General features: G+C 42.9%; 1 protein-coding gene and 1 pseudogene across 2 annotated transcripts in view; both read right to left on the reverse strand.

Moving 5' to 3' along the window:
* Nucleotides 1–19576, reverse strand: part of LOC132333404 (cell surface hyaluronidase-like) — a 41027-nt pseudogene extending 21451 nt beyond the window's left edge.
* CEMIP (cell migration inducing hyaluronidase 1) overlaps nt 1–19727 on the reverse strand; it is a 101840-nt gene that overhangs the window by 79542 nt on the left and 2571 nt on the right. The window lies entirely within an intron of this gene.

Consider the following 19727-nt stretch of genomic DNA (forward strand, 5'->3'; position numbering starts at 1 on the left):
TCTCAATCCAAACAGCATTTTCTAATGACAACCAGTTGGAATGAACACTTATATTGCACTTACTACAGAATTAAATGCACCAATGAAAAGCCAAGAAAGGAAGGAGATGCACTCAATGAGTCCCAAAGATTCCTAGATTACAGGTTACCAAGAACAAAAGATTCTTATGTGCTTTAAGCTATTTGTGTAAAGATTGAAAAAAATAAAAGGGAGTGAGAGAACTATGCATGGCTTGAGGTGCTTGCTATTATGAATGAGCCCAAAGAAGTGCTGGAATAGTTTACAGAATGCTTCAATGAGGTGATGAGGAAAGGAGGTCAGAGATTTGTGGGTAGCATTTTCCTGCAGGTGTGTAGGGGCCAAGACACAGGTCTGACATTAAGGATAATGATCACAGCTCTTTGGAGAATGAAATGGTCTTAACCAGAACAAGGAAAATGCCACGTATGCATTATAGAAATGTTGTAAATTTACTTGTCAATGACCTGTAGAGTGTCATTGGGTCTCCTGACAGTGGCCACTGAGTGAATGCTCTCCAGAAGTGCAGAACAGCAAGAGTTTGATCTTCAGTCCCATAGAAATACAACAGTATATCTGACAGATCTCTGAACATGTTTCTTACTAAAGGAGGGTACAGTCTGATCTGGAAATCCAGATCCTATGTGAAGAGACTGTTTTGCCCATGTGGAACATCACTAAGTCAACAGGAATGAAAAATCCATCCACTCTCTAGAATGAAAAATCCATCTTCCTTAGAACCACCTCCATAATTTTTGGTTACTTCTATCAAAATCTTTAAAAGAAAATGGGTCACAAAGGGACTTTAAAATAAGAGAAATGGTGGCAGATTAATGTGGTAGTAGAAGAAGAGCTGGTTAAAACACTATAAAATGTGAGCCTTCTAATTGCTTGGGTGGTTTAGTGGACATAGTTGTCATTTTAGCTGCTTGACACTTCTTGCTGAAGAGATGTGTCAGATTCCCCCATGCTTACATGGCAATTTTCCCAAGTAGATTGTGAAACTGAGAAGATAAGTTCTTTACAATTCAGGGGATCTGCTATTCAGCTGGAGAGTGAGTATGAAGATAAGCAACATGCCAAGTATTGGAAATGACAATCTTGATTTCTGAGAAAAGATTTCTTGCTTTCTTGTTTCATTACTCTTGCTTTTGTCCTGTCATGCTGTCAGCTGTCATGTTGGGGCAAAAAACCTTAAAAATGAGAAGATCAAAACAGACCTTCTCCCTTTCTGGTTGACTGACTGCTCAGAAAATGTTAATATCTCAGGGAAAAACATTTTCTCAATGAAATTTCCAAGTGAAGGCTTTAAAATTCTTGCAGGAAAAAAAAATGTAGCTTTCTTTCTCTAAGACATGCAGGGATGTCACTGGCATCAGGAAAGCTACTTTGATTTCCAACTGATGTGCATCGGAGATCTGATCAAACTAAACCTCTTTATCCAAATACTGACACCAAGAACTGGAAAACATCTCCCAGGCTTTTCCTTCTTCCCAGTGTGTGAGGTGCTGATACTCCTCAAGCACCACAGACATCCTGGGGCTGTGCAGTTTCCTGTGGCTGGAAAACCACTGCTCACCTCACTACCTCCTGCATCTCTTGCTTGCTTTACATTTAAGAGCATCACTACCAAGGGCAGGCACAGAGGCACTGAGCCCACAGAAGCAGCTGAAGATGTGAAACCCAGAGATGAAGGATCAGCACAAGTGGGAACATTCACTGCAAGAGCAGAGTTAACAAAAATGGAATAATTTCTATTTCAGCCAGCAGCAGTGAAGGAGTGACTGAGTGAACAGGTGTAAAATCAACAACATTTCCTGGAGTATTTTAGAATTGCAAGGCATCAATTTTTTTTAAATTCAAAACTGACACTAATTTGGCTGTGTGGCAGTCTCTTATGACTGTCTAACACCTTTTTAAGCTTATTAAAGAAAACAGCACATACTGCCAAAAACTCTGCTTATTTTAGTAAAGACTAATACCAAAAAAAGTCATTTCACAGCCTCCCCTGATGTGCTGCTGTGAAATCTGCAGGCAAGCAGTAAATGCCCAGCTTCAACTGCCCCGGGGGAACCAAGGCACTTCTCTTACAATTTATATATAAATCAGAAAAGGTTCAGGAATCTCATTTACATTGTAACAAGTACTGCAGGTGTCAAGGAGTCTCCAGTTCTGTGCCACTGGAAATCTCACACACCTGCATGGGGAGAACTATGAAGCCTCTTTCTACATTTTTCTCTCTTTATTGGCCTTTGCAACAGCTGAAATTCAGGTTGATGGGACACCAAGGACCTTGGTGCCCCGATGATGAAGTCTGAGTGACTCAGAGACTGCCAGAAGATGTGGTGCTGACAGCTCTTGTGATTTCCCTGTGACTTTCCCTCTATTTAGTGTTCCTCCTTTAAATAAGCCTTGCTTTATTTACATTACAACATGAGAGTTGCAGCTGCCATGAAAGAGCAATGGGGTTGGTCCTGTTTGGACAACAACAACTCTACAGACTCCAGAACCAAACAGGGAGGACTAAAAGACCTGCTAGTTCTTGCTTAGTGAATTCCATGGTTTTAAGGTGGTCCCCAAACCAAACCAAGGCATTACTGAGTGCTCCCTGCTGGAGGAAGCCCTTGGACAGCACAGGGGGAATGAGATTTGATGCTCCTTGGAGACACTGAGGAGAAGGCACCATGAACCAGCCACAGAGGGTGGGAATATCAGCCTGAGCTGCCAGATTAAAACACCCCCAGGAAAGCCCATTCCCAGGATTTCTGGATCAAGAAACACTGCCAGAGGAATTGTTTTTCCCCAGGCGTTTCCTTTCCTGGGCAAATTACATCCAGGAGAAGAGGAGCATGAAATGGGACTGAAAGAAACCAAGCAGAAAGGAATTAACTGTACTCTAGGCACTTAGCTCAGAAAGGATTTGCCTGCAATGTTAGCTGAAGGACTTGGATCTCAGTTTTCCATGCCAAGTAGCCCATCCCTAGACTGACTGTCTTGGGCTCCATTCAGCAGGAGCACAGGAGTCACTATTTCCTTAGCTGAAAGGATATTTTCACCTGCTTGCACTAGGGGAGAATACAAGTTCTTGTCTAGCAGAGCTACATGAAAAGGAACAGCAAAACAGATTTTGTAATGAAGTTTTTAAGATCAAAGCAAACCATCTTTCTCCATAATTGGATTCATTCTTTTGGGCTTTTGCTCTGAAGTATGACACTCAGAATTTAGCAGACAAGCAAGCCACCAGTCAGAAAGGGTGCTGAGAATCAGAGTGAGGTTGAAATATTCTAACAGTTTTCCTCTTCAAATTCATCAAACCCTGCAGCACGAGACCAATTTCTTCTACCCTGCACATACATATATTTCCCTCCCCAAAACCCATAAAGTGAAGCATTTCATATGACCTTTACTCATCCTGCTGGATGCTTATTACTTGAAAAATGCTGGTAAGTAATGGATCCCAGAGAAGTAAATGTTTATGCTTGCCTAAACCTAGCCAAGGAAATTTTCTATGGTGGAAAAACTGTCTCACCATGTAGAGTGCCATAACCAGGAGGATATTAATAGAAATAAAAATATAAATGCCTGCTTGTTTGCAACTCTGAATTTAACTGTTATGTTGCCAGAGCAGAGACAATTATTTCTCTAGAGACACAGAGCCAAGCAAAGTGCCAAGGACAAAATCCTACTTTAAAGGGTCTGTTTCATAGGAGCCCAATCCTTTTTCTGCCCAGCCAAAACACACCAGAGTTTTTAATTCCAGGGTTTAGATACTTAAATAGCAGCTCCTGCTCTCTGCTGTGCAGCTAAAGGAAATGCATCCAACTCTTTTAGCTTAAGGAGACACACATTCTCTGTGTTTGTGACATTCACTGCTGGCAGGGTCTAAGGCCATGTCTCAGCCTGTGATTTCTGCTTGGGAAATGAGGAATTGCTGTGAGTTTGCATCTCAGCCACCCTGAACACAGGTAGGATGTACCAGAGAAGAAGCATCTTCCATTACTGAAACTTGATTCACCAGAACAATCCACTAGAGCCCCATGAAAGTTCCAAATGCCTGGAACAAGAAAACACCAAACTTTCCCCCAACTGGATTTCAACTTGCAGCATAATCATACCAAATCTATCATCCACCCTTGGTGTGAGAAGTGCTGAGCAGCTTCCCTGCCTCCCCCCTCAGCAGAGTATCTGGTGCTGGCTGGGCTGCCCCATTACCTGTGAGATTCCCAGGACAGATCTCCCCATTCCAGCAGGGGACACTGAGGGAGCTGGGGTGAGGCAGCAGGGACTGGTCTGCTCTGCCTCTGAGGGTGTCTGGATGCTCTGCCACCCACCATCCACATCATGGAAGATGCACATTTCCATTGTCATTGTTTCCAAACCACTGGCCTGGTCTGCCAAAAAACACTTTCAGTCCGACCTAGAGGAGAAAATAAGGTGAAAAATCACTGCTTAGCTCAAAGTAAGGACTCAGCTTTGCAAAATTCTGTTTTGGCAGTGATGGAGTTGGAACTAGGAAGCTCCATTGTCTGAGCAGAGTTTTGTTTTGCCTCTTCTGTTTAGAAAATATGCCAGCCATGTTGGTTCTCCCTCTCATTTCTTAATCCCAGGAGATATTCCCACAAAAATTAGAGTTTTGGTTCTTTGAAGTGCACCCACACCATCATGTGTTGCTTGAAATCACATAGCAATAAGCTGAACAGTGGCAAAAGAAGAGGATGGAGGATGACTGAGAGTGTAGGAAAATACTGGATGATTATGAAATTTATTGAGGAATATCACAGCTGTTAATAAAGAAAGAAAGACCTAGGTTTTTGGGGAATTTTCTCATATCTTTTCAATGTTCCTTTTAAGTGCTTCTGTCAGTGCCATTTTTTTCCTAATTATTCTTCCTAAACCCCCATTAAACTTATAAAAGTTTTAAATTCTCAGAATTGGCTCTCATGCAAATTCTAATATATCCCATGATTTTTTTTATTTTTTTAGGAAAGAGAAATAACAGGAAGAAGCATTATCCTCATTGTGCATAGCTCTGCTCTCAAGATTCTTCAGCAGCTAAGTAAAAATATCTGTCCTGATATGAAAATACATCAAAACAAGGAAACTGCAGATGTTCAGCAAAAAAAGCATGGAATATTTTAATGTCTGCAGATGAAATTATTACAGGGTGTGAAGATTAAGTTCCGAAGTAATCAAGAAAATAATTACTCCAGGTCAAGCACTCTGAATGAATCTGCTGGCAATGAATATCAAAGCAGACAGCATAAATAACCACGGGATGGTGCCAACCCAAAGGAGTGTCATTTGTTCCACTTACCCCAACTCACTTTAATTGGACTGTGCACATGAATAAGAATTAGGGTCAGCAGGATTAGGCTGAAAGTTTATTAAGGGCTTTAAAGGCTTTATTTTAACAATAATAAACAGAAGGGATTAGGAGAATAGGAGGGTTATTGTGACTCTGAGTTGGATGGGAAGTCCATCACCTTAAAAAAACCCAAACCCTGCAGCAACAACTACTTGCAGAATAAAAGTCTTTATGCCTTCAAAATGAAATTAAAGCCTAGAACCATTTTCAGTCACCTTCTTGTCTAAGTATGAATCTCATGAAAAAATACTTGAGGCAGTCTCCTTTAGAGGAGGCTCAAACACTTGGAAATTTAAGGTGCATTTCTGAGGTTTTTTTAAGTCTTTTTTCACTGCACCACAGGAAGTTTTTCCTCAAAAGGCTACTTGGCCTTGGCCTAGGAGGATCCCAAAACTTGTTGGTTTTTTCCTTTCATTTTAATGTATAAAAATGAGATTTTGAAAAATGTAAACACCGTGCAGCAGCTCAAAACTCCATTAGAAATACTCTGTGATGGCACTTCTGGAGTTGCATATGAAAACAGGCACTGCACTGGGGAGGAGAACAAAGCCAGCTGCACTTCAAACCAAACCAAGGCACAGCCAGTATACATCTTACATTTGATCAACACTCTGTGCTTCCATCCAGCATCAGACAGTTTGGGTGCTAATTTTATTCTAATGTCTAACATTCTCCTCTAAAAAGTCTGAAAGTCAGAATAAAAGTGGAAATTTTAATGAGCAGTGTCACTTCTTGTGTGAGCCTCAAGGTTACCTTACTTTGGTACCCTGTGGGGTAGGAGTGCAGCTGAGTTTGCAATTACAGCTATGGCAGTGGTTTCTTTATAATTTTTCCTAAGTGAACACACAGGAGCAAAGATTCTGCTCCTCAGGTTTGTTCCCATGGAGCTAGGAAGGAGCTGGAAGAGGGTGCAGAGACAGGTCATGTCTGGATGCCACACTACTGTTCAGACACCTATTTTTCACTAGGTGTGGCCACCTCTGAGTGACACAGCATAAAGGATACTTGAGTTACCTGTCTGGAGCCTGACAGAGTTTGTAATCTCTTAAGAATGTGCAAACTCAACCTGTCCAAAGGCAGCACACCTAACACACCTGCAGGGAGCCCTGATGACTGCACTTTCTATACTAAAAAACAATAAGGTGCTGGAAATCATTGTAATAATTTGTAACTTCTTGTGACATTCAAGTGCTTGCACAAGCTGCCAACAAAAGACATCTCACTGTATCTCTGCTATCATTTTAATAAAACCATTTTCATCCAGCAGGAATCCTCCTCTCATTTACCCCCCAAGGTCTCTGTCCCCATGGCTTTTCCTCTGCTGGAGTGATGCAAACCCTCACCCTGCCAAGTTCCCTTTGGTCAGGAGTCTTTTTAGGGTTGGGACTGGTTTCTTTCTCCTCTCTATTTCAGGAAATAACAGACTTTAACTGACTGTCTGCTTTCTTTTTCCCATCACGAGCTGTTTGCAAATGTGTGCTTTGACACAGAAGCCCAGCACTAGAACAACACAGGCTAAACATAGCAGAGTCAACATGAGGAGGTGCCCATCTCTTAGCTAAGCTGGACTGCAACCCCATGGGAGTTGCTAGTCCATAGCCAGGGGTCAGTGCAGCCCCTGTGAGCTCTCCTGGGGACCACAAACCCACCCAGGACAGCCCACTGGGATTTCCTTGGCAGAAGCAATTCCTGAAATGTGGTAGAGTTGGCACAGGCAGAAGTGGGATAGGGTGGAAGCCACCCTAAACTCCTGGCTGCAGGGACAAAATGACCAGAGGGACATTTAGCAGTGGATGTGAGCTGGACAGTTTGGGAGTCCTGCACCTGTTGCAGGTGGTTGTTCCTGCTCCCCACCTCACTCTGTGCCTCAGAAGGACAGAGGGGTGAATGGGTAGCTGTTTTGTGACTAAAAAAAGATGTCAGGTCTTTTTAAGCAGTGTTTGGACATGGCTTGGTTCTGGACTGGGGCATCTTCCTTGAGCTCTCCAGATCCTACTGACTGACAGAGATACAGGAGACCACAGCCATCAGTCATCTCTCAGCTGGGCTACAGCCAACTGCTGCTTCCACTGCTTTGAAGAAGCTTTTTGAAAGCACTCTTCTCAAAACAAGCAAACCAGCCCAGCAATAATATTGCAATGGATAAATGCATAGATAATATGTGAGATTCAGCTTTGTCAATGGATGGACATTTAGAATCCTTTGTATGGAGTGTAATGTTTAAATCTTCTGTTCTGCTTCTGTTATTTTTATGCTGGATTTAAACAAGACCTGACTGGCTTTATTATTTTGTTGTCTAACCAATCTGCTGATTAGTCTGATAAATTACACAATTACCCTTCAGCATGACTAATAGTTTTGTCCTCACTGTACAACTTGCAGTAATGTTTAATTTCTTCTTAAAGAACAACAGTAAAATGATTGTACTTTAGGGAATTAGTACTTAGCCATCCTTTAAAAACTAATAAAATGGCTAATAAAACTAAGAAGCCTGGAGATGGAAAATTAATTAAAATGGTTGACAGGCTCTGTCTTAACTAGGCAAAGATATATTACCCCATATAGCAATGAGCAACAACAACAACAAAAAAATAAACTGTGTGTGATCCTACAAGTATAAAATCAGATGTAGCACATCTGGATTCAGTCATGATAAAGGAGAATCAAAGTGAAAATTCCTGGGATGCAAATGCTTACAAACATACCTGGCAAAGTACCAGCTTCAGAAGCTGATATTTTCTTGGAAATATACAAATAATAAATAATTATTATTAATAATTAAATTATTAAATAATTATAATTATTGAGATCATGTCATTAGGGTTTGGTTGGGTTTGGGTTTTTTGTTTATTTTGGGCTTTTTTGTAATAGGCTTACACTGCACTGTTTTAATTTGCTTTGTAGAATTATTTCAGAAATAATCTGACCATTTTTACTTTGAAAACCTGAGATCCTAAAGGTCTTGCAGTACTGAACTGCCTCTCAAAAAGATAATGCTGCATATTCAGCAGGCTCATTGGCCTCAAATGTTGTGGCTGTATCAAAGAGTTGCATTTTCAGCCATTCGAGGTACAATCAACCCTTTGCCAATGTGCACAGATATCACCAGTCTGAAACCATTCTCATGGACAGTCCTACAGCCTTTACTGGAGGAAATTTTCCACTCTCTTCCACTTCACTGAGCAAACATTTTTTCTCTAAGCTCCCCTCCCCTGTTCCATGTTGATTTTCTTATTAATGTTCCCCATGACCATCTTATACCCATTTCCCCAAGGGAACACATGAAGAAGGAACAGCAAATTACCCCTTATTCTTGTTCCAAAGCTCCATAAAGCATCCAAGGCAATTCAGATCTTCTCACCAAGATGCACAGAGACCATGTTTTTTACTTTAAGGAGCAGTCAAGTGACTGCAATCAACAGCATCCTTTCATGAAATACCCCCTGGTTGTTGGTCTAAAGTGTACCAGAGAGGGGACAGATAAACTCTCTCCTTGCCAAAGGGAGTGATATTGGTCAATCTCAGAGCAATGGAAATTTTCCTCAAGGTAAAGCCAAACCTCAGGCCAAAGTTACTGCAGTTCATGGACATCCCAACAACTATGGACCTTGTTTGAAACAAGCTAAGGAGGTCATGATTCCTGGAGAGAGCCAGGTGCAATCCATCATTTCCAAAGCCAAGTGTCCAGGGTCATGAACCCTCCAGGAATCCAGGACAAGGACTGGGATTGCTCAGCATTCTCCAGCTTCTGCCAAGGCAGAGATACAGAGCCCCATTCTGTTGTCACAGCTCAAGGGAAGTGCCTGTTGTGCACAACAGGAATTTCACAGCTGATCTCAGAAACTGGGTCATGGCTTTGCTCCTCAGTGCATTTGCTATTTCTGTAGAATTGTTTTGCAGCTTATTGGCTCCTGATATCTTCTGTGTGACCCTTCAGCCTCTGAGACCTGGTCCTCACCAGGTCCTCAGCAGCTGGCAATTGTGCACTACCTAAGACTTGTGTTGTGGCTGTTCTGAGTACAAGGTGAAACCTTTCTCCAGTGCAGGTTTCTTTGTGTATGTCTGCTCAGGCATAAGATATCAAATGTTACTTACTTATAAATAACCTTCATTACTGAGAAGAAAAGGGTTTCAAAAACATTTGGTGCAATGCCACCAATTCTAACTCACACCTCTGCTTGGAAATCCTGCCCTAGGATAGATCTCTCACCACTGCTAAAAACTTCAAAACCTATCACGCCTAACAGCAAACTTCTTCTCTCAATTACACTTTTCTCCATCAGGATCTGTGAAACATTGTTCTGGGGGCTGATCTTTCATGAGGATTTTTCATGAAGAACCCTTGAGTATCTGTCAGCTTGCCATCCTGACAGACCAATCATAAATCTGGAATCCATGGACAGGGAATGTCCTAGGAGATTTAAACACAAGCACCTTGATGCTGCACCACTGAAGCACCACACCAGAGCCATTTGGCATAAGTCAGATTCTCTAACCCATTCTCCACTGACTAATAAACCAAGGAGAAAACTAAAGCAAACACATTCCATCAGGAATGCTCTCAAGCTGTTGGCCTGAAGAGTAAGTTTATTTGGATGCTTATTATTTCTGGCCTGAACAATGATTTAAGCACCTGGTATAAATTACTCATTGGTAGCCACATTAATTCCTGGGGCTTTTCTTCTACCTTAAGCTAACGCCAAGAAGAAATGGAAGAAGAATAACTCACTTGTTTCTGGGCAGTGTTCTGTGTTCTCTGTTTGCCCCCTTTCCCCAGTAGCTGTTTTGGCCTCCCTGGGAGCCAAAGCTGCTGCTTTCTCCAACAAAAATGGAACATGTAACCTCCAGGCTGGAGCTGTTGGTGGGAAAGTCCCATCACTGCAGGCAAAGAAACACCATGTAAATATGCAGCACAGCACACCAATTAATTAACACTTTTAATTACACCCCAGACTCAGTAGAATTTGTGTCTTTAATTTGGAAAAAAGGGTACATGCAGCTCTATAAGAGCCTGCTCTAAAGTATGTGTAGAAACCAGCAAGTTAGTGACAAGCTAGCTTTGTGCTTGAGCATCAGGACCTCCTGTCCAGGACCTCCTGCTCAGCAGGAAATATTCATCAATTATCATGTATTCCCCAGGCATCCTGAGGCAAAGAGAACGAAAGGCTAAATTGCCCCTTGTATTTATGGCTGCCCAGGGAAGAGTTGATGTGGTCCAGAGGGGAAATGTAAGATTTTCTCCTGTCTTACACTAATTAGCAGGGGAGTGTCTCAGTTTCCATTCTTGAGCATGTTACACTGAGGGGAAAAATAGAGAGAAGACCCATTTTAAGAAATTACCTTGCCAGAGTGAGTCCAATTCCATTGTCTGAAAACCTGGGACAGAAGAAATACAAGGGTGTGAATGATGAGGAATGTCTGCAGTGAATTTGGCCTACAGACCTATTTATGCCTGTTGGAGGGGGATGATATAACAGCAACCTACCCTATAAAACAGTGTCACCATCCCAGGCCCTAAGGTCATTTTTTTTAAGAGCAATAAGACCATCAATCATGGCAGGAACTTGTGGCTTTTCAGGATCAGCATCTTGATGTGGGCCAAACCTGAAGAAAGAATCTTAGTTAATGCAGCACAAGGGACTCAGGAATCAACTTCAGACAGAGGCAGTAATGCCCAGTAGATCTTTTTTGTCTTCCATTTATTGGCATGATGGGTTTAAAGAGGTGATATGCCCTGAATCAGTCAGGATATTGGCCTGATTTCACTTTTGAGCTTTGGTGTAAAGCAGAAAACAAGAAACACTCACAAGGATGGAATTCTGGCCCAGGTGAAGGAGCAGGTGATTTCTCACTAGACACCAATGGGCCCACAGCTATCCTTTAATTTTTGCAATGTTATTTAGAGGCATAGAAAATATTTTTCCCAAGTCACTCAGGTCCTTTTGTAGATGTCCTTAGAGGGCCCATTGAGAATCCCTCTGCTGATGCTGGAAAATCAATTAGCCACTTCCAGGAATCCCATTCAGCAAAGCTGACAGAGTAATTGGAGCTGCTCTCCTTGCATGTACAGCCCAAACCCCCAAATGCTTCTGTGGCTGCTGAAGGAGAAGCTGCTGAAAGCAAAAGGATTCTCTGGGATCTGGGTGCACCTAAATTGCTCACAGGCCATTTTTTTTGCCACAGTGGCTGTTAATGGTAGATTTGTGCTGTGTTTGGGGAAAAAATGACCATTTATTTTTCTGAGTCTACCCTCACCTCCTACTCCTTCCAGCTGAGGTACAAAGGCACGTGTGTCTCCTTGGTGCCCCAGGCCTTGGCAGGGCTGTCACAAGGGACAGACAGCCATTCTTTCCTTTCAGCCTCCTGGGAACATCCTATTGATAGGGTGTGATGGAGGAGAGAAAAAGCCAAGGCTTGACCAGGAGCAGCAGCTGATTTCTCTCAACTTCCTCACACAGACCCCTAGGACTGCAGTGAGGCAGAAAATGGCCTTAATTTACCTGCTTCCACCCTGCAAGAGGCAGCTGACAAAAACTTTTGAGGCTTCTTATTTTCCTCAGTAATCCCAGAGCAGTCTCAGCAGCCTCTTACATCACCTTTCAGATGTAAGTTCTAAGCAATTAGCGATAAATACTAGAATTTACAAACCCACTAATGCACTAATGGGATCTGGATCCCCTTCCACATGCTTCACTGCTTAGTCCTCACAACCCCAAGTGCATGGGTGTCCTTTTTGGCCAGCAATAACACAAACAATCCAGTGCATAGCTATGGAATAGTTGCCTCTGCACATCAGAGAAAGCGTGTGTTTTTTTTCAGAGGCTCCAGCCATAATGAGGCATTAATGATCTGCTAAATGCGATGCAGAAGCCAAGGTGCAGTACAACTATCCAAAACACTGAGCCTTGCAGCGTGTGCTCACCTGGCATTATGGACAGTGAGATCCTCCCTGGGATCTTCAGGCTCTCGTCGTCTTTACTCCTTGTCCAATAAACAAACCAGCCTGGAAATGCACACGCCTCCAATTACTTTAACAGATCGCTCAGCAGGGGCCAGAGATCGCAGATTTTATCAATGAATGCGGGCAGCCAGAGCGTGCAGGCACAGGAGCAGCCGCAGCCAGGCTCTCCCTTCCCTTCGGTGTCTCCCGGCGCTGCTCAGCAGGACTTTAGCACAGGATGTAGCACGCTGAATTCAGGACAGAGCCTGCCCTGCCATGTGTTATCCATCAGCATCCTGGGCTCTCTTCTGACCCAAAGCAAGGCTCTGAACTCCCACTCTCCCTCCCTCGCAGAAAGCAATAAGGGACCCTGCCAAGCTCTTGATAACTTTTTGGAAAAAGAGTGTTGTTGAGAATTAAGGCTTTAAATAACGAGTGACGAGTCCCCCGACAGTCAGAAGAGAACACGAGCTGCTGCAGCCAACACACAGGCTTTGGGCTAGAGCAGCAGCTGCCATGGACCAAGAGGTAAAATACACAAAGCACAGCAAACAAAACCAGTTTCTATTGAGAATATTGAGAAATAAGTTTAAAATGTTTTTTATGTCTTACAGGTTATGTTTTCACGTCAACAGTTTATTTGGGGAAAGTGTTTTTCTTGGAACTACCCTTGAATTTTCGGTCTCATTTTCCAGAGGTGATGAGCAGTTGTTGGCACAAATTACTTTCCCTCATCCCCTTACATCCTGGCATCACTGAGGTCAACAGCAGTGCTGAGAGTCCTGCCTGTCTGTCCTTAAATCTCACTTAGAGTAGGTGCACTCACATCCTGGGCACATTGCCTCTAACACAGCCACCCAACTGAAGCTCCTGGAATGGGACCTCTACTCCCCTCAGCTCCCTCTTCAATATTTAGAACAAACAGGGCCCCCAAGAGTTGATTGTGTCTTGATACAGTGTTAAAAAGACCTTTATCAAAATGTGAGACACCCACAAGCATCACAGAGCAGCACACACAGTCAGTGCCATGCTGTTCTATTGACAGAAACACAAAAACCATCACTTGCCTTGAAACTGGAGTGGGCTCTGCTGTACAACACTCCCGGGGGTGTGTCCAGCCTGTCCCTCTGGATATTTTCCCTCAGACTGCCTGGTGAGGACCCAGTGGAAGAGGCACCAACATCCTAGAAGACAGAGGGAGGGGTGAGAAATGGGGCACTGCCATCAAGGATGCAGGCTGCCTTGGAGTGTGGCTTTGCACACTGTGCTGGCCAGATTTCCAGCCTGAGCCTGTCCAACCTGTGGCCCCTGGGGGACACAGGGCAGCCCACAGCTCCTGCACCTCCCAGCTCAGCCTTTGGCATGCACAGCTGATCCCAGGGCACACACAAGGGTTATCAAATGCATTTATTGTGGGTGAAATTCAGGTTTATCAGAAAACAGTCTGGTCTGTACAGGTATATAAAGCACAAACATGTGTTGGGTAAACATAAGAGATAATAATAAGGAGAGAGTATGTAGTCATATATAGAAATATAAAATTGTATTGGGCATTTAACTATTAACTACTAATAAAAATCAGTATTTTCTAAGAGATATCACACACTATTTCCTGGCATAATTGTAAGAGAAATCAGTAGAGAAGTGTAGGCAAATATTTGTTCTTAACAGATACAAAGGGTGCAGAAACACATCTCCAAATTCTATGTCTTAGTAAAAACTTACTGCTCCTGACATCAATAAATAAATGTAGAATATTTGGGAAGTGGAGGCAAAGCCCAGCTCTGCCATTAAATAGTTTTACCTGAGCACCAGCCACTGCTTTCTCTGTTAAGTTGTTGTTTGGATTTGCAATCCAGAACATGCTGACAGCCCTGAAAAATCAAAATCAAAATGATCCTAAGCAGTTACCAAACAGGAAGGGATACATTTTCATAGCACTGCCCTGGACTTGAGCCACAAGTCTCCTATTGACTTTAAAACTCCATACAACCTTTTAATGACACTCTTTAAGGAAAATAAACCATCAAGTAATGTCAGACATGGTCATTTACGGAGCCACATGCTGAACCTATTGTAAATTATATGTGAACATTAACACAGAATCCATGCTCTGTTCAATGCAGCTGAAGGAAATCCAAGGGTTGGGGGATTTTTTTTTTTTTTTTTAAAGTTAAGAAGCTTTGGAAAATATCTGAAAAATGAAACTTCTGGTCTGTTTTTTGAAACTTTAGGGGCAATGGCAGGAGTTAGGGATTCTCTATGAATTTATGAAGCTTCTGCATGAAAAAACAACCCAAATATTCTTGCAAGCCACAAGTGGCCCATCAAGAAGAAGATGAAGGAGATATAATATTGGTGTTTGTCCCAGTAAGGAGTTTTTCTTCAGAGGGAAGCTCAGTAGTGGTACACACAGAAGCCAGATGTAACTATGAAAGCATTGTCATCTGTTGTCTTATTTCATTGGATAAATCTTCTGCAAGTCATAAAGGTCATGTATAAAAACAGTGCTAACCCTCTATCCCTGAGAGGTGCCTCCATCAGTCCTGGAGCTGGCTGGAGCTGTGCATCACTGTGGGCTGATCTAAAACTGTGGACTGATCTAAAACTACTCTGAGCAAGATTACATGCATAATTAAGTGAAAATTGCAAAATTCTGGATTTAAAAATACCCTCAGCTCTCAGGGAGAATATTTGATTCTGTGTCATGGAGTAAATATCTACATAAAGATGCATAAAGATGAGTGTGTCTCACACGATAAACCCACAAATCAGCATGGTTAATCTAGAAACTTTTATGACTGCAACATTTTCAAAATCAAATAAGATATTCCTTAAAATGCACCACGCAAAGTAATTTATATTAATGAGATTCACATTCTTTCTCCTCCATTCTCAGAAGGTGCAGGGCCACTTCTTTCCTGTAATGATCATCTTGGGTAGAGGTGGTATTTTACCATTTCAGTCTATTTAATATTAATTGACATGCTCAGGGATATTGCATTAAACCCTAATTTGACCAAAAGGGCTTAGCACAAGCCTCCTTTGATGTACAGTCTTATGAAGATAAATTCAGAAATCCTTCTTTTAAATGTAAATACTAAATCAGGCTAGTTAAAATACCAGCTATTTGTTACTAAATCTTACAGAAACCTTAACTTTGTACTCAAATGATCCCTGTCAGCATTTATATTCCCTCTTCAGGCATACAGAATTCCTGTTGACGTCAGTTATGGCTGTGCAAGACTGCAAGATTAACTAATATTAACCTACTTGGTTATTTTTGTATACAGAGGGATACTTGAAATGAATCCATTTCGTGGAATCATATCCTGCAATTTCCCCTTGATGGGCTGCAACTGTACATAACATCTGGAGTCACAAACACTGTGGTCCCCACAGGTATAGATCTGCTGGATTTCATTGTTTTCCTGGCAGTCACCCCTCAAACCTGTCATCTGCTGCTCTGGTTTCTGCCTCAGTGAGGTGTCCAAAAGAGAGTTAAAAACAGGGCACAACAAAATGAGGCACACAGGCACCCAGTTCCTCCTGACTGAGTGCTGGAAATCCACCAGTACCCTACACATGGGTACAGCAGCCTGGAGTGAGCCACAGGGAGGGTAACAGAGAGCAGACACTGAGCATGTCCCTCCCAGCCAGCTGAGGCTTGGAAACACAAATAGGAAATGGATTTAGACAAAAATGCAAGAGTGCCTGCCAGCCTGCTCAGATCAGTAAGCCTGGCTACTTCCACCCCCCCAAATGATGGGCAGAAGGAGGCCATGGAAGACTAACTTTGGACTGAAAAGTGCAGCAACAAACTGCTCATTGTTTTAAACAGCACTTCAATTGTAGAGTTTTGTTCTTCTGCATTTAGCTGCAGTTTGGCTAATTGTGCTTCAGAGGCTGCATGAAAAGCCAGACTTGTATCCAAAACCAGATCTTAGCTTCAATTAATATGACCAGTCCCAGCTTCAGGCTTGCATGGCAGCCCTGAAAGTCACACACACGAAACTGTAGAGATCACTCTCGTGACCAGGGCTAATGGGATTTAAAGATCACTTACACTGGCACTCAGAGACAAGGGTCCATGCCATCAGAACAAACCCCCAGTAACTGATCAATTCCAGCATATCACTGATAGAAAACCCAAGCCTGGAAAGGCACCCACCTGCAGCACTGTCACAGTGGCATTTTACTGTAAGTGCCAGCATGAGACACTGTCCCCAGCACAAGCTGCAGCCTCGCTGCTGTGGCCAACTGCAGATGATCAAGACACCTCTAAACACTGAATTATAAATAGTTCAGCAACACAATATTGGTGACCTCTCTGCCCTGTAACATTGGCCTGACAGCCTGCAGCAGTCTGCACACGCCTGACATGTGCCCAGCTCTGGGCACAGCCCAGCCTGCTCCCAGCTCCCCAGGAACCCAAGCTGCTGCTGGCTTGCAAAGCAGCACAAGCCTGGCACAGAGCAGCAGATGGAGAAGGGGAGTGCAGACAGCTCTGCATGACCCACACACGGAGGAGCACAAACCACTCTGGCAATGTACATCTAGAATTACATGCTCTAAAACCTCGGGGTGGGAGGGGGGAAACCTCCTCTCTGGTTTACTCTGCCTCAAGGCTGGAATTTCATGATCTGATGCTGAAGCAGGTGCCTGTCTGTGTTATTTAACTGCCTTGCTCTGATACACATGCTGTTCTCTGGAACAGCAAATTATTTTAAATTCTTTTAAAGCAAAGCTCTTTCTTACATTTTAACTACCCTTCATTTTAATGACTACAGATCAAAGACACATGAGTCTTTCAAAGAATCACTTATTTAATCTTTACTATAAAATCTTCTCACTGATTCAAGTACTCAGGGTCACATGACCAGGGCTGGATTATTGATTGCTCTATTGCACCCCACACTTGCAGATAAACCCTTGAGTACCTCCCTCCTGTTTAAGAGCAAGACCATTCACCATTCTTTTAAGGACCATTATTACCATTAGCCTTTTTTTTTTCATCCCAGACACATTACTTCAATTCCAGAGCTTTAATACCCAAGCAGAAGAAAGAAAGCTAAACTACATCCACACAAACTGGACAAGCCTCCTGTCAACCTAAGGACTCTGTCTACAGAATTAGGCTCTACAGACAGAGAAAATCACAAATATGGGAAGGCAATCAAAAAAGTCAAGTGATATGAACAATATAAATCAAGTTTAGGATACATGAAGAGTGCTCCTGTGTTGTACAGTTCTATATTGCATTTTCTTGAATACATTCTTTCAGGGGACCCTTTCACATCTCTATTCTGTGTCTTTCACAGTTTTCTCAGTCCTTACAGGACTGAGAAAAAGTTGTCAGGAAAAACACAGGAGGTCAGGGAGTGTCAGCCTGAGCACCCACCCAGTGAATGAGGAAATGCTCACAGACACCAAAATATCATCAGGGTCCTGCAGAGCACACAGCAACTGGACACGTTGGGACTGGAACAGGAATCTCTCTCTTCCAGCGGGGACACGTATGGCTTTTGTTGTGACCTTTTTTCCCAAGTTCAGAATGCCCTTGGGAGGATCTAGGTCAAAGCCAAGTTGCTGAGGACTTTCCTGGCACTGAAGTGACCATTTGGGTCTGTTCTGTTCATATTTCATTCCCTTTGTCACATGAACATTTTGGGATATATTTCATTTTACCCTGACCCGAACAAGCCCTCCCTTTTTTTATGTCATTGCAAATTAAAGGTCCATTGCTTCAGTCAGCTCCATTTATACTTCACTGCTTTAATTTTAAATGAAAGTTCCCATTATCACAAACTGTCCAGAATTACCATGGCAAAGATTTCCCTGTATCTGATCACTCTGTATCTGATCTGATCATATTAATTAGGCTGTGCTGAGAACCTGACATTTATTTCAAACAGCTGCATTACCAGAGGAACAGAACTAACTCAAACAAAGGTGAAGTCAGGACATTTCTTGGGAAAAGCATGCCTTATTTCAGTATTCTGATTTATCTTTGTGTCACAGATGGCTCTTGCTATTTAGTCCTGGCTATGCAAAGAACAGAACTTGTTACTGATAAAATACATGTCCTACCAGAAGGCCATGAGTTCCACCCCGAGAAGCAGTGGTGATAGCCAGGTTATTGAGGTGTACTGGAATGTCCATATCCTCCTCTCTCATCCACATCCTCAGCCAGGTGAAAATGCACAGGGTAACTGCCCAGGATTTTTTGCCCCATGTTTTTTAGTTCCGCTCCTGACAAGTGAACAGAGCTAAAATTCCTTAGGATCTGTTGAGACAAATGTAGATCCAGGTAAGGCATTACAATAGAAACACATACACAAAAAGAAAAACAGGTTTGGGCTTTTTTTCCTCTCTCATTAGGCAATACTTTTGCAGAGTGAAACGTGGTCCCAGGAGGAAGTGTGAGCTCCCTGTTTCCACCCAGAGCAGCTCAGGACCTGCAGAGCCATGTGCCAGCAGCTGCACACCTACGGGCACGGGCTGCCAAGCAGCAGCTGCCAGGCAGCATGAGCAGTGTTTAGCAATAGCAGTGACAGACACGGTGCTCCTGCCAACTGCAGAGAGGGGGAGCATTTGCCACCAGGCTCTATTTCCTGGCAGCTTCTACTGTCGAGTGAGTGCAGCCCAGACCTGCACAGCTCCTCAGTTTCCACCACCTGGTGCAGGAGAAATTTTACACAAAGCCCCTGCAAGAGCAGGACTGCACCCAGGACACGTGAGACAGCTGAGAGGAGGCAAAGCACAGCAGGGTGAGAGCCAGCACTCCTCTGAGCCAGGGAGGCAGCAGGTTTGCTCTGTAGGAACCACAATTCCTTCAGTGACAACTCATGAGCTGGCTTTGCATGGGCCCTACTGACAGCAGTGCTGCCAAAGAATCCCCTTGAAGGGAATCCCCTAGGAGGGCATGTTTTTGCAGACATAGAGAGGAAAATGTCTCATTGCAAGTCTAGTTTTGCAAGACAGGCTAAAATATTCCCCCCTTTTTCATTGACAAATATACTTTTTCCCACACACACAATGGTAACTTGATGCTTTATATCCCTTGTTTACAAACCAGGGAAGGAACTATCTGAAACCACCTACAAGCAAATGTATTAAAAATCACTCACTTTAAAGTGTCCTCCAAATGCATCAAAAGAGAAAAACTGGTGTTGGTATTGTCCATAACAGGAGTCTAGCATTTCCTCTTGAATAAGTATATTTCTGGTCAGAAAACCAACCTCTGCCCTCATATCAACATGATCTATGACTTCTTCAATGTGAAAACAAAGTAGGCTGCCTGTGGAAACCAGAAAACTTTTTAGTCAGGATGAACACAGCATCTTTATTATTGAATTGTTCTGGCCAAGTGCACACCCTTCCTTTAAGCAATCACCAACTCTG

This window comes from Haemorhous mexicanus, chromosome 13 (genome assembly GCF_027477595.1).
Source record: "Haemorhous mexicanus isolate bHaeMex1 chromosome 13, bHaeMex1.pri, whole genome shotgun sequence".
Taxonomy (NCBI): domain Eukaryota; kingdom Metazoa; phylum Chordata; class Aves; order Passeriformes; family Fringillidae; genus Haemorhous; species Haemorhous mexicanus.